At 34.6% G+C, this 16,746-nt stretch overlaps 1 protein-coding gene across 3 annotated transcripts in view; it reads left to right on the forward strand.

Annotated features, from left to right (window-relative positions):
* RBFOX1 (RNA binding fox-1 homolog 1) overlaps window positions 1-16,746 on the forward strand; it is a gene marked incomplete at its 5' end in the record, with an annotated part of 284,813 nt that overhangs the window by 195,020 nt on the left and 73,047 nt on the right. The gene's annotated exons all lie outside the window — the stretch shown is intronic.

Below are 16,746 nucleotides of genomic sequence, written 5' to 3' on the forward strand. Positions count from 1 at the left end.
TTCATGAGTTTCCTGGGAATCTCTGGGAAATTATCAGTTTTATTTGGATCAATTTTTTTAGTTGTTTCTGTCTGTGTGTGTATATACTGGATAAAAAGATTTATGTTTTAAAAAACAAAAATATCCACCACTGGATATTTAGGTAATGAAAAATAAAGAAATAATTGTTAAATATGTTCTTTACAACAAGTTGAAACAAGGGAAGTTTTAAACATGTTAGGGAAACATTTGTCAGTAGTGGTAGTTAAACATGGAAAGAGGTTGCCTACAGATGCTAGGGAATCTCCATTCTTGGAGATATTCAAGTCTTCACTGGACAAGGCTGAAAATGTTTGGTTAGTTGAAGAGAGAAAAATTGTTTTATAGGACTACTATTACAAACTTAATTAATTTAATGAAGCTGCCTGTAATACCTCCAGTGTCATTTACTAAAGAGATACAAATGATCCAAATTGTGTGTTTAAAGTGGCATCAGGATAGTAAAAATACTGGTATTCAAGGAATTGTGATATTTAGTGTAGGTAGAATTTATTACCTTTCTTGATGTATGCCTACACTGAAAACAGGAATTTAACATTGATCTCGTTTGAGTAGGTAGTGAACCAAACCTGAACCTGCATAAATTAGAAAGTCAGAGTTATTAGTCATTTTATATAAATGACTTTTTGTTAATGACAAATGTAATAATATTCCCACAGTACAGTAATCAATTTTCTAATACGTATGCAGAATTAACAATCTGACTTATAATTGTCTCATGAAGTAGGGCATGAAGAGTTCACATAGTTTGTAAATTAAAATCAATATTTTCAATCTCTCCTGAAGGTAATTTTCTTAATTTACTGGATTTTTCCTAACATTTATTTTTAATTTTAATTATAAAATGGCAGGTTATTGATTTTTATTTTTTTTTGTATAACCTCCTAAAGTCCCAAATGCATTTTTATTGCCAGCACAAGGGAGGTGTTTGCCCTTCTTAATGAGAATCTTTAATTACCATTAGAAAAGTATTAATTCAATTTTATGAATTATGGTATGTACTCCACCACACCTATGCAGAAAATTCTATTGAGATACTTAATGCATTTCAGATTTTTTTTTCTGTTTACGTATTCAGGCATTTTTTTACATGCACCTCAAATGTATATTTTCAGAATTGACTAAAAATTTATTTCTTATCACAGACGTTTAAACCTTCTTTTAAGCAATTACTTAAAAAAAAAAAAAAAAAAAAAAAAAAAAGCTCTGTCTCTGTGCAAATCTCTTAAAGTCATTATAAAATGAGATAGTAAAAGACCAATGTACTTCTTGTATGCCATAATAGAATGCTGTGGCATATCTCTACTTCTGTGTCCACCCACCTTACCTGGAGAAAAAGCAATTGCTCTTTTGAAGATTATAAAATTAGAAATGTGATTTTAAGACAAAGTTCTTGTTATTTGTTTTAATTATTGTCTCCAGCACTGTCATTTTGAAGTGACACCAACTATTTCATAGTCAGTGCAAGAAATTCCTTTAGCTCTAATAAATGATGAAAAATTTGGCCGTTTCTGAAGTAAAGATGATACATTTGCAGAGAAACCATTGATTTAAAGTACTTTTAATCTTCAGGAATAAGCAAACAAAACAAAACAAAAACAACAACAAAACAAACAAACACCAGAATGTTATACAAAGCTGTCAGGATGGCACTGATGAATGGCAAATTCAACCGTTTCTCAATTGCCGGTGAAGACACATGCTGCAAGACTTACCCGTATTGTACATCATATCTGCCAACTCATTTCTGTGATTAAATATTCCATCAGTGCGAGCTATAAGGCAGTAAAGCTTAACAAGATTCATAAGATGCACCACTTGAATACACATAACTCACTTCCTTGGATAGAGAGCACCCCACATGCAATAGAAAATTAGAATTGAGTTAAATTACTCCATAAGACAAGATCAATAGAGAAAGGAAGAGATCCCCTAATGCAATGCAAATCTAAGATATAGTTATGTCCTGACAACATGAAGCAGGCAATTAAAGTCAAATAGGGAGGAATGCAATGTAAATCAACTCTAAAACCTTGAAGATAATGGTAAACAGTAGGACCAATGACATGATTGTTATAGCTCTGCTTTTTTTCTGAGTGTACACTTCTGTAAAAAAAAACCTTTATTGAGGCATGACAGATAAAAATGGAGACTATAAGATAAATGGAAGATACACACCAAGCACAATGTAAGTAAACAATTACTTGGGGACTGGAAAAAAAAAAAAAAGTTTGTTTATAAAAATACTATTGAGTTTTCTTCCTGAGTAGCCCTTCTAAGACTTTTTCTGTCTTCAAAATGGCCATGCTACAGTAAAGCAGAACACTCCAAGAATATGGACATTCACATCGTGCATTATTGGGGATTGACAATGGCATGTTCTTAAAGTGCCATTTGAAAGCTGATGTTAAAACTCAGAGGCCTTAATACTCCTTAATAGCTGCTGACTGCAAGTGTGCAAGTGGGTAGATCACTGGCACACCTCCAGCCCTTCCCCAGGTCTGCTGGAGTATCCTAAAATGGCATTTCATAGAAAACAAAAGGACAGAGATTTGTCTCATTTCAACATTTTGCAGAATTCCACTTTGCAATATAAACATGATAGATTTTTTTTTTTTAATTTGCTGTACCTCCAAATATTCTTCTATATTTTCCTTAAATAGTAAAAGAATACTACATAAGGCGTTTTTCATCCTTACGAGAAATAGATGTTTAATGAAGTTATCATTTCATTTCAGCATATCTTTTTTAAACTGTTTTATCAAGTTTTCAGGCAGGTTCTAATGAGTATATTCGTAAGAAGAAGTGTGTTATTCATCTCACAAGGTCTTCATATAAACTGGGGCTTTTTTTTTTTTTATTTTTTTTTTTTTTTGTGTGTATCCATCCAATTTTAAATCCATCCCATAGTGAAACATAATTTTGCTATGTTAAGCATAAGTCCACTCTCACACAGATGTTTGTTCATCTGTGATTGACAAAAGACAGATATGCAGATTGGTTTCATTAATATGAGTATTATGGTACTTTTGGAGTATATTGTTACATTCTTTATTTCTGGTGTGGTGTTATAACATGAATTTTACCTGTTTATTTGTTCTCATATTGTGTATATTTTATGCTTAATAGCTAGACGTTATTTCAGCCTTGGGCAGTACGAAAATGAAGTGGCTATTGCTGCTTATGTTTTTTGTTGTTGTTGGTTTGTTTGTTTGTTGTTGTTTTATATGATGAATTATTGAGCAATTATTAAGCACTCTCCTTAGTAGAATGTAGAATATCATTGCATTTATATTACTACAACAGATCCTTTAGTGCAGGTAACTTGAGACATAGTAAGGCCATTAGAAAAGTCTTTTTTCTTGCATGAGGCAGAAATATATTTTAGGGATCAGAGCTAGTGAATAGGCTTCTTTTTGACAGTTCAAGTATGTGAAGTTGGGGCAAAATATGTTACGGGAATGACCTGGCAATCTAGTGAATGTTCTTTCGGAGTACAGTGTCCACAGTGTCCACAGGAAAAATAAATAAATAAATAAATATATACATAAATTACAGTCATAACTAACAAACAATCTGCTATTTCAAAACTTTTGTTTGGCAGTGGAGAAAGAAATGACTTAAGATTAATGGGAAAAGAACCACTACAGGTCATAGCGCACAGCTTACAGAGATCCCATCCTCCTTTTACTTAAGCAGCTAATTACATACAGTTTTTTTGTGAATAGTCAAGAAGTGCTAGATGTTCTTCAACAGCTAGTCATCCTACATAGCTAAATATAAGATACTATAATGATACTTTATCTGTTGACAGCTTCACAGAATGGCTGAGGTTACAAGGGTCATGTGGTCAAACCCTCCTGTTCAAGGCAAGTCACTTAAAGCAGGCTGCTCAGTACCATGTCCAGACAGCTTTTCAGTATCCCCAGGGCTCACAAACCTCTCATCCTAGTCATCCTCATAGTAAAAAGAGTGTTTCCTGGCATTCAGATGCAACCCCGGTGTTTCAGCCTGTGCTCGTTGCCACTCCTATTGTCACTGGGTACCACTGAAATGAGCCTTGCTCTGTCTTCTTTACAGTCTCCTTTCAGATATTTGTGCATGTTGATAAGATTCACCTGAGCCTTCTCTTCTCCAGGCTGAACAGTCACAGCTCTCTCTGCCTTTCCTTATAGGAGAGATGCCCTTAATCTCAGCAGTTAATGCCATTGTTTCAGTATTCATCTTGTGTTAGTTCAGCTCTTTCTTCGTAGTTACTTTTCTTCCATTAGCTCAATTTGAGTAGTTGTATTCACTCTGTACATAGTCTGAACCCAGTGAGGGCTAGGGTAGACATCCAGTTTCGTTAATACTTAGTATATATTGTTCCCAGGTGGCTAGGAAAAAAATCTCCATCAGTTAAAATGTAAGAAAAGAGAAGAGCTTGTGCTTTTGACTATTTGTGTATAATACACAGAATCACAGAATTTCTAGGTTGGAAGAGACCTCAAGATCATCGAGTCCAACCTCTGACCTAACACTAACAGTCCCCACTAAACCATATCCCTAAGCTCTACATCTAAACGTCTTTTAAAGACTTCCAGGGATGGTGACTCCACCACTTCCCTGGGCAGCCTGTTCCAATGTCTAACAACCCTTTCGGTAAAGAAGTTCTTCCTAAGATCCAACCTAAACCTCCCCTGGCGCAACTTTAGCCCATTCCCCCTTGTCCTGTCACCAGGCACGTGGGAGAACAGACCAACCCCCACCTTGCTACAGCCTCCTTTGAGGAGCAATGCCTCCCTGTAGAGAGCAATAAGGTCGCCCCTCAGCCTCCTTTTCTCCAGGCTGAACAAGCCCAGCTCCCTCAGCCGCTCCTCGTAGGACTTGTTCTCCAGGCCCCTCACCAGCTTCGTCGCCCTTCTCTGGACTCTTTCGAGCACCTCGATGTCCTTCTTGTAGCGAGGGGCCCAAAACTGAACACAGTACTCCAGGTGCGGCCTCACCAGAGCTGAGTACAGGGGGACGATCACCTCCCTAGCCCTGCTGGTCACACTGTTTCTTATACAAGCCAGGATGCTGTTGGCCTTCTTGGCCACCTGAGCACACTGCTGGCTCATATTCAGCTGACTATCAACCATCACTCCCAGGTCCTTCTCTGCCTGGCAGCTCTCCAACCACTCATCTCCTAGCCTGTAGCTCTGCTTGGGGTTATTGCACCCCACGTGGAGGACCTGGCACTTGGCCTTGTTGAACTTCATGCAGTTGGCCTCAGCCCATCGGTGCAGCCTATCCAGATCCTCCTGCAGAGCCTTCCTACCCTCAAGCAGATTGAGGGATTTTTGTATGTTTGGTAATGCTTATTCTCTTTGTCAGTGTCTTAAAGCATCCATTTCTGGAGTGTAAAAGCACCTGGGATTCATTTAATCTTTCTAGTGTTTCTCTTTGAATTTAAATGACTGTTATAAAATGCCCTAGAAATACTTTTTATTGAAAGTATTTGGAATTTGTGAAGCTGAATCATATGATTGCCCAGCAATTCTAGACCCTAGGGTAAAAGTTCACTGTACCATATCTGTAAAGCAGGTGAAACTTGGCTGTTTATCAATATATATATTAATTCACTTTATAATTAATTTTATATGCTTAGATTTGAACTTAGCCAATGAGTAAATGGCAGATTTTGGCAGATTTTTTCCAAATAAACATATTGTCAAAATTATTAGCTAAACAGTTTAAGTAATTTTCTAAATACAGTAAAATGACATTATTATTATATAATATCCCATCCATTAATTATATAGAGATGTTCCTTTTCAAAGCATAACACAAATCTGTAACTGTTGTTTTAAAAAACATAATGTTAAAGTACAATCATATAAATGATATAATTGTAGTTAGTTTAACACCAGTGGTGACAGTTAATGCATTTCTGAAACTTCTATGGAGCTTTTAGATGCCATTATATATACTGGTTTATGAAAAATTAATAAAGTCACTAGAAAATGGAATTCGGCAACATCTGTACTAGCTATTTACACATAAAAAAAATCTTTGAGAATTAATTATGCCTTATGCTGCAGTATAATGAGATTTTCATTAAAATGTCTACCATTACAGAAACTAAACAAGGATTATGCAAAGCATAATGCCAATGACTGTTATTTTTTGAAAGATTAACTAAATTAATTGGTTAAAAATTTAAATCTGAAACAACATTAATTGACATAGATTTAACATTGAATTGAAGTCTAAATTTTAAAAAGAAAATCACAGATACTGTCAGTATTACCCTTTTAAAAATATTCCTTCTATGTGGATGCATATTTAAAAATCCAGTATACAGGTCGGCTTTGATATTGTTCTTATGTGATCTCTAATAGAAATTGCATACACTTGATTATTTCATGGTAAATTGTGAGCTGTAGATAGAGCTTTATAACAGCAGATAATGTTTAAGGAGTTTCAGCTTCTTCAGTATAAAAGTTGTGTAAGTTTGACCACAGTGTGGTATAGTGGTATCATTTGATACTGTATGACGATTAACTTGTGCACGAATAGGATCCGAAAAACATCAACTGCATGTTTGCTGAAAGTTGGAATTCTTTCAAAATGGGAAAGGAGGTGTTTGGGGAGAGGGGTTGGTTTGGATTTCTTTGATTGTTGGTAAAGACCTGTTGAGATGCAGTCTTGAGTTTTCTGCAAATCAGTCTGACTTACTACTGAGATACTCCATTTCAGCTGGTCTTATTTGGTTATGTGATTACACAGCAAAACCACACTGACCCTATCTTTCTACTAGGAGTCAATGGAATTGGAGTTAGTTGGTCTAAATTACTGCTGCATCACCACTATAGTGAAGTATTAGCAGCTGTATTTGATTCTCCAGTGACAATCCAGATCCCTGATGCTGAAGATTTTTCTAGAAATCATATCAGTAGTTACAGTATGTAGATGTAGAATACTTGAAGACAAAGCAGTGCCAGAAGTCAATAGAGCTGGCATGGATGCAAAACACAAAGCTGAGTCAGGGAGGAAGAGTGAAGAATTGTCACATTAGTTATTCTGGGATGGAGAAAACCTGCAGAAATTAATACATAGAAGAATAGTAAAGAATTCCAGAAATGAATAAATGGCGTACGTGGCATAACATCACTTCCTCCTGTATGTCTCGAATGTTTTTATTTTATTTTGTTTTGTTTTGTTTTTAATCAAGTAAGATGCTGTTCTTCTGTAAGATTCACAGAAACTGCTTTGGGCTTAGGAAGTCCCTGAGCTGCAGGTAGTTGGAAACTAGGAGGACCCTGCCCCCCTAGTGATTTTTTTTTCCTAATGTTTTGAGAAGAAAATAATGCTTGGACTTTTTTTAAGTGTCATTCTTGTCATTCTTGTGGTTAGCAAAAATGCATACTGTGGTTTTCTGATTAGACCAAAAATATTAAAGAAATATGCTGGCACCCTAAAACTATCTAATTATAAACATTATATTGATACTTTCTTTTTTAAAACATTTTCCTGGCCTCCTCCTGTTAATATTGTTGTTTGGAGCTTTAGCATGATTTTGAGGTAAATATGAGAATTATGCCTGCTTGACACATTTTGTGTTCAAGTTTGCAAAGCAGGTATGGTACAAGTGAAATAGATTCAGATTGCAAGGAACTGCATTGGAAGCTCCGTGTGCTTGCTGTCATGTGTCCCGTGAAGGGGAGATAAACATTTGAACCAGACTGGCTTTTGGACAGCTTTGAACCATGTATGATGGGGTTGTCTGCTTCAGGGGACAAAGCTAAAACTAGCCCAGAGTAAATCCTCCAGACTGTGTGATGTAGGTTTAGGGACTGGATATAAACCAGTTGTTTATTACGGCTGCTGCTACTGTCTCACTAATTACTTGAAAATGCAGAGTTAGCCTTTGTGTGCTTTGTCTGAACCTGAAGTCTAAGCTTCAGTATACTTGGTGGTTGTTTTATGAAATAAAACTTGAGACTGTGACTCAAATACCAGATAGGGCTATGTGGAAGAAGCACTGCCTTAAATATCTCTCAGAGGAAAATTTAAGACAAACTACAAGGTAATCACTAAAACATTTTGTTCAGGACTGAGTGCAATATTTGCAATGTTAGATAAGGTTGCAAATTAATGAGAATCAGAGGAATAAATGAATCTGATTAGACGAATAACAAAGAAGGATCCAAGAATTAGGGTTGGTAGTCAGACAGACAAACTATTCTCAAGTGTAAAGTAATAAAGCAATATATGAAATGTAAAGATAATATAGTTAAGTAGAGTGGAAAACTCAGATGTGTTTTAAACCTTGATTGCATTTGCAAATTAATGCTAAAGCAGTTTAAGATTTGTTGGATTGTATTCCAAACATACAGCTAATGCCTTCTGTTTCCTCTTCTACATTTTCTTCTCATTTTGGGGCACTGGATTATAGAATCCCCAATACATTAACATTGGAATTGAATTTCATAATACTTACTGAGAAGAAATTTAAAAATACTGAGATTTCATTTGTTTATTTATCTTTGGAGGTAGCTTAGACAAAGCTGTGTTTTAGAATGGGACACAATATCTGCTCTGTCAAATTTTCTTTGTGAAAATTGTTTGGGGAATATCTCCCACCATAGAACTGATTCTAGTGAAAGTGAATGTTTTGGAAAGTTTGGAAACATTGCATTGCTTTTTGTAATGTTTCTTTTATGCTCATGAAGTTGTGGAATCTGAATTGGCTAGAGAAGAACTAAACTAACAAAAACCAAGATTATACATGATGATTCAGTTTTTGCTTTTATACTCTCAGATAGAGCTTGTCATTCAGAGTAGATTTTTATTTCTAAGTTAAAACCAGCATCCATTGGAACTAAGAAATTAGTAGTATGCATCTCTGCATCTAATTGCATTAAATTTGCATTTCTGTTTTATTGATTTACTGAAATAGGTAATTTACACAGAAAATAGCATCTTGACACAAGATGAAAGGGTATGGAAACTGTAGTGTTTGTATTTGAGCAGAAGAACTCCAGTTTCATTTATTTGTGATTCTATTTATACTGCAGCCCTTATTCATCAGGCAGATGTATGAATGTGGGCCATTTTAGTTATCAGCTGAATATAAGTGCGTTTTATATTTCCAATTATTATGTTTCAAAATTGGTATACCAGCTTAGTTTATATTTATACTGTAGAATATCTTGGGGGATTTTTTTGTTTGTTTTTGTTTGTTTGTTTTTCTCAAAGTTGCAAGTGAACCAAGATCAAGTTAAATGAACCAAGAGTAACTATCATTTACATATATGTTAGTCTAATAGGAGGAACTAGAAAGATTAGGAACACCGATTTGATTTTCAAAGGTCATGAACAACTTCAGTGGGACACATTTCTCTGTATATGATCATAGTGAATACCAGTTAATGTCAGTTACATATATATGTATATATGAATGTGTATTCAGGTACATATAAATACAGTAAACATTGCAGGAAAGTTACACTTATGGGCAGTACTGACAGCACTACCACTATTTTTTACATGATTACACAGCTTATTTCCAGTTTTAGATTTTTTTTTTTTTGTGACAGTATGTAAGTATTTACAGGTGGATGCCAATTATAAAAATTATCTAACAAGCATAGGGAAACTCTCCAGCCTTCCTAGGTATTTTGGTATAAGCAGCAGCTGACTTTGTGTGACACAGTATTTTCTTTTTGGTTACAATACAAGGAATGTGTATGGTTGATTAACTTTTTTATTATTATTTTTTTAATTTTTATTTTTTTTACTATATTTGGGGAGAGCAGTTTATTGCAATTGCTTTATATTGTGAGCAGAAAAATTACAAAAATTCTTTGCACAAAATACAGCTCATCTATGGTAAGACTGGCATGAAATTAAAATAAAAACAAGTCAGTGTTTGTTTTTAAGTTGGTATTACTTTGCCACAGACCAAGAGAACCATGGCACAGCCTAAAGTTACCACTAAAAACAGTTATTGTCACATACTTCATTTGGAAAGTTTGGAAACACTGCATTACCTTTTTGTAATGTCTTTTTCATGTTCACAAAATTTGGGAATCTGCATGAATAATGTATTCCTCTCAAGGCAATCCTGGTGAATTTTAGTGCCTCGGTAGTTCATGTATCTTGCAGCTTTTCACTGATGAAGTGGGTCAAGCTTTAAAGTAACTCATGATGTTGTCAGGGCTGGAAAAGGATCTTGACATGGGAGCAGAGCTTAAAAGAATTTGCACAGGAATCAGCACTTCTGTTGTGCCGTGCACAATGTCTTTCCCAATCCAAGTCACTGCAGTACATACTGGTAAGCAATCTGACCAGTTGTGTATGGTATGGCACATCCTGGAGAGAGAGGTCCTGAAGCACCTTGCTAGATTGAGTATGAGTTACAGAAGGAAGAGAGAATGGATCTCGCACAAAACTTTTACCAGAGCTGCAAACTTGATTGCTCATCTGCTTTTCCCTTAGATGATATAGAAACCTTCTAAACCCAATGCATGACTTAATAAACCAGACAATGCACATATGTAACAGGAGAAAGAGGCCTATTTCCCAAAAGCAAAGAGTAATTGGAAGGATAGCTTACAAATGATGTTGGTTGCAACATGTATTGCTGTTCTCTGAGTCACTGCCAAATTTTATTGAGTGTTTTGGTGACACTCTAAGAAATGATAATAAATAATAATTAAAAACAAACAAACAAACCCATGCACTATGCTCAGAAAAGTTATGGAAGGAAAGTTAAACAGATTTTTTGAGGCGGAGATCCCATAACATGTCTTTGAAAACCCCTACCCCCTCCCCCTTCCGCCTTTTTTCCCCTATTTTTAATAACCTATACGAGGAACCTATATAAGGTTATATATGGATCAAGGACTTATTGCATAAATATAAGAGAATGTACAGATTCTCATTTTTCTGTGTGAAACTTATCAGAAGGCAAGTATGCATAGGTTATTCAGTAACTGAATGTATTTCAGGTTAGCTTTCAGAAGACAATATAGATACTGATCTGGACTTAAAGAACTCACCTTTGAACATTAACTGCTTTACATTCTCCTCCCTGCCATTCAGTTTTCTTGTATAAGAGAAAATCCATAGATAACTTTGAGGAAATTAAATATCATTTTTATTTATATTTTTGACATACCGGAAGAAAGGGTTAAAGGAGGTGTGTATTTTTGGATTCTATTAGTTTATTCCTTGTTAATAATAGATGGAGGTATTTAATGTAATCAATACAGCCATGGTTGTGTTTAAACCAAAAGAGGAGTATTCAGTTCATAGAAAGGTCCCAAGTGGCAATCAAGAAGCACTTTTTTTTGTTAACATACTTAAAAGCATACTAAGTTTGACTACTGATAATGAAGGGCTAAGCTAACACTTACCAAATAGTATGCATCAAAGTTGGAGGTTCTGCGTGGATTCCCCAGTCAGATGGACAATGTTATTATTGTATACAATACAGTATTAATGTACAACAGTGGCCTTTTAATTAGGTGTTTCTCATATATTTCTGAGCACATTTGAAATGACACATCATAAAACAGTATTTCAGACCACAACAAAAGTAATTCTAATTCTGTCTGGAAAGGTGATTATTATATTACATTCTTGAGATGCAAATCAAGAGCTGACATGGATTGTTTATGAGGATTGTTGGTACACTAGCAAACTTCCCGACATGTTCATGAGAAATTCAGCCTCATAGGTTTCTTAATATGTTGTATATGGAACAGAAGTTGAGAGGATAGGAACAGCAGACATAGTTGTGCCAGGGAAAGTTTAGGTTGGCTATTAGGAAAAACTTCTTTACCAAAAGGGTTGTTAGGCATTGGAATGGGCTGCCCAGGGAAGTGGTGGAGTCACCAACCCTGGAGGTCTTTAAAAGATGTTTAGATGTAGCACTTAGTGATACAGTTTAATGGAGGACTTGTTAGTGTTAGGTCAGAGGTTGGACTAGGTGATCTTGGAGATCTCCTCCAACCTAGATGATTCTGTGAAGCATGTTTACATTCCTGACACCTATGTTCCTCCAGTAATCAAGCAACTCATTCATTTAACAATGCCCTCAGCAACCAAAGGAGATTGGTAAAAATTGCTGCTAATAGGTCATATACAAATTCTGAACCATTTATATATACAAACCAACAAGAGTATAATTCTTGTTGTAACAGGTACAAAGAACAGTGATAAAAATGAAAGAGAACTAACAGAAAGAAAATTGGTCTATATACCATCCAGCTGTATTGGAAGAAAGAGGAAAATAAAATAACAATTGCTGATGCAAATATTCTTCTTAGCTTTTATTTACTTTCCTGATTTTATTTTATTTTATTTTATTTTATTTTATTTTATTTTATTTTATTTTATTTTATTTTATTTTATTTTATTTTACCTGTAAGTAATACTGTAGAATGTATGACCTGGTACTTGGTTGCTAAAAGCAGTAAAAACCTCCTATTGGTAACATAGTAGAATAAATATTATAAAGAAGAGCTTCTTTACCTGGCAAGCTGAGTGCAGAATGGATTAGAGTGATTTAATCTCCACAAAATCTCCTTGTATATAGTAACCTCCTTTGTTTCTATATCCACCTGTGCACTAATACCCAATGGGGACCAGCCCTGGATATTGGCTTTTTTCTGTCACCAAAAATGCTTATGTGCTTACACTAAGGTTGTTATAATTTGTTGCCCTGGAGTGTAATGAAGTGCAACCTCCATTCTCTTCACTTTTGTAAATCCCCAAAGATCTTGGATAATAAATAAAAGTACTGTAAACAGGAAACTTTTTGCATGGGAGCAAAGGTTCTGAAGACAACTATGCTGGCAGGTGCTTCGTTGTAAACTGGGGTTCTTAATAATGGTATATAATGGTATATCAACTTTGTACAGTTCTGTTAGTGAAGGTTTCTGAAAGTTCTATCTACTTTCTGTGACAAAAGACAGCTAGTCCCAAGGCTCTACCACTATTAATTTTGCTTCAGCAGCATAATTTTAAATAATGGTTTCAATCTTTTCTTCTGAAAATCTTTTTTCAATTTATACTTCCTCAAAGGATGCCAAAGAGACTCAACTAGTTGTGCAAATTCTTTTAAACTTATTCCAGATCTTTATTTTAAAGCTGTCTGTAGTTCTGGCTACCCAATGGTTCCAGTTAGATACAAAAGTTATTTTTGACAGAAGTGATAGAAAATCATTTATAATTTACTAGAAAGTCCTTCCATTGTTAATGTAGCCACCTGTAAGTATTTAAGATATACAATGAACTTTTTCATATTTTTGTATGAACCAGTGAGTAACTTGTGGGTCATCACTAATACATTGGCATTTATGGTTATGCTTTACAAATTAATTTATGTAAGCCGTGTAAATGCGAACTACGTACAAGAAGGCATATTTTCGAAAGTAGAAAAAAATAGAAAAATACTTTTAGTCAAACATATTGGATGATTGGGGGCTGAATTTTAACATCTTAGAAATATTAAATTTCACATCATTTTCCTTACTCTCTTAGACACTTTTGAGTAATTATTTACTTGAAAATAATAGTGCTTCAGCAACAACAACAACAAAAAATAATGAAACATTATATTTTTAATCTTAGGCTGTAGGAGAAAACATTGCAGGAAAAGAAGTATGAGTGGGAATATTTTTTGAGCTTGAAAAATATGGTTTTGTGCATCCTGCCAGCCCTTAAGCCATGGATGAGTGGCGAACCAGTGGGTTCTTTGCAGGCTTATTGTCTACTGACAACATGCCCTGCTGCAGCACAGGTGCCAGCTGCATGCAGGATAACCCACGGCCTTGCTCAGCCCCTGCAGACTGTGCTGCTCCCGTTACACCTAGCAGCACGGCTGCCTCAGCTTCCTTCTGCCACTGGTCTGTCTGAAGCTCTCCTAGGAGGCACCTGGTGTGCCTGTAGTGAATCCACTCTTCAAATATGTATGCTAATTTTTTCTGATCCTTTTGACAGAAGGAGTTGGGAGAGGCTTTCAGTTGATAATCTCCAAAATCCTGTATCACTAGTCACATGTCTTCTGTGACCAAATATGTAAATGCTCATATTAGAGGGAAAAAAAAAAAAAAAGCATGCAGATTGCAGATTGTTCTTAATGAGAAAATATCAGCCTTAAGCATGCTGGTACAGAAGGGATGGTAGAATAAAGTATGAACTCTTGCATGACTGTAATTTTTTGAAGCTCCTCAGATTCATGATATTATTAAATTACAGTTTGAAGAGAAATATTAATCACTTTATATTAAAAACGTCTTAAAAAAAATCTTTATTCTATCATGGTACAGTTTAGCATTCCAGGTGGAAAATAATATATATATTTTTTTTCCATTAGGGAATTTAAAGATTGTTTTAATATTCGGAGCATTTTACAGAAGCGTTCACTGAAAATAGTTCAATCTTTACCCAGTTCTACTAATTACAATTTAAATATTTTTAATAACAAAATGAGTTTCAGAAGAAACCTTTTCTTACAAAAATTAGAAAGTTCCATATTTTCCCCAAATATCTAGTAATAGTGATTTAGATGTTAATTTTATGTACAAATTCAAAGGCAGAATGTCAAAATGCCATTAGAAAGCTCTATGCAACAAACTGAATCATATGGAATCACTGAATCAAACTGAATCACTGTAATCATATGGATTCAAAGAGCATCCCTTTTGAAGTACTTTCATTAGAAATAAGAAGACTAGAGTAACAAAACTTGTGTGAGATGAAATCAGAAAAACTGTAATAAGGATTTTAACTGCAAAAATTAGTAAAATCTCTAGCAGCATACCATGGAAAAATATCTAGTATTTATGTTGATTAACTATAATCTTCAATTTTTGAAAACCTTTAGTTTTATGTATTTACCAAGTATACATGAAGTTATACATAATTTATTCATAAAACCTGATGAAAAGTACTGTTTTTAATAATTCCTTTTCTTATTTCACTCAGCTGGATGAACTCATTTATACCATCATCTTACATTTTCAGGCTTCTGTAGTTGCAAAAATTTTGAAGCATCTATATGGTTTTAAAGACATCCACATTCCAATGTACATATTCCTACTGTCAAGTTTGTTGATGGATCCTATTGTTTATCTACTATCCTGAAAATGATGCTTGCCATTGGTATCTGAATTTCCTTTATTTAAGAGCTTCCAGAAATATAGACAGATCTGTCTTAAGTTAAAAAACAACCAATCAAAAGAAAAACAACCCCCACCCAACAAGAAACAAACTAAAAACTTGTTTTACCTTTTTGATTAATAGCGGATGGCTGAAAATAAAATCAAGCATTGCCAAAGCCCATTAATGAAGGATATGCGATGGACTGAGAAGTTTGGAAGCACAATATTTCATGAGATTTCCAGCTCTTAGCAAAATTGTATAAATTGTATAAATTACAATAGTTATTTTCTTTCAGTATTTGCTATATTTCCACCTCAACTGACAGCTGATAATTAAAGAAATGGTTAATGATAGAGATTTTCTTAAAACAAAACAAAACAAAACTTTTTTTTTTTTTTTTTTGAAATAACTCAGGTGTGTTAACTACATGTAAATTGAGGATTGCTCTCGTTAGATAGGCAAATTTTGTATGGAAATCATGCCTACCATTTGTAATTAACATTACAATCCTTCCATTAACATAATTAACATAACATCCTTCCAAATTTTTGTTTGATTTGGTTCTGTTGAGTTACTTTGCTTATAAGGCAATACATGTCTTCTGTTAATGTCTCACAAATTTTCAGGTAAATATATTTCAAAATCTGTGATTCATAAATTCTGACAACTTGAAGTATGTCAGTGTATATATATGTTGTATGTGTGTATACAATTGTACATACACGTATATTTGCAAAAACATACGTGTCACAGCCTGCTCTTCCTGGTGGACTGCATTCCTAAAGTGGAGAAGGTTTTTCCCTAGTGTAAAAGTATAGCTGTTTCTCCCTCTGTTCAATGTAAAATCTGTATTCATCTAAGAATGTTAAAATATAACTACAAAGAAAGAGGATGAAGCAGTAAGGCATTGGATTTACATTTATTAAATTAAAAAAAAAAAACAAAAAAACCAACAGGAAACAATCCTAAACTTCAGTGATTTCTTAAAAATGAAAAATGTTAAGCACTGTTTAAAATTATTTTTACTTTTATTTGGGGGGGGGGGTTGATGGTTTAATTTATTTTGTTTGTTTTTTAATCCTCATATAGTGGAACATAATATATGCTTACGTATTTCTCATTCAAGCAAAAAATACTAATAATGTACTAATGTACTAATAATGGTGTGATTTCTCTCACATCAGTGTTAATTTAAGCAATGTAACTCAGATCGTACTTGACCTAATATCTGTATATGTAAGCTTTGTGTTCTGATTTCTCTGCTGTGTTTGCTTAAGTAGTCTCTCATTTCAGCTGAAGTTAGAGAGATGAGAATTTAGTGGCTAGGTGATGGGAGTAGGAGCTTTGCACAAGCTAATTAGCTAATTAGGCAGCTTCTGCTCCAGAGATGCAGGGCAGAGAGGGAGAGAGCACCTGCAGCGGGGTGAGGGACTGGTGCATGCTGTAGATGCTCAGAGTTTACACCAGCTTGCCCATGTGATAAAAAGAGTATTTGGATTTCGGGGGATGTCTGTGTTTTGCTTTTTTCAATGTACAATTATATGTGTTTACTGGGGGCTCTTTTTGTTT

This window comes from Aythya marila (assembly GCF_965140915.1).
Source record: "Aythya marila genome assembly, chromosome: 15".
Taxonomy (NCBI): domain Eukaryota; kingdom Metazoa; phylum Chordata; class Aves; order Anseriformes; family Anatidae; genus Aythya; species Aythya marila.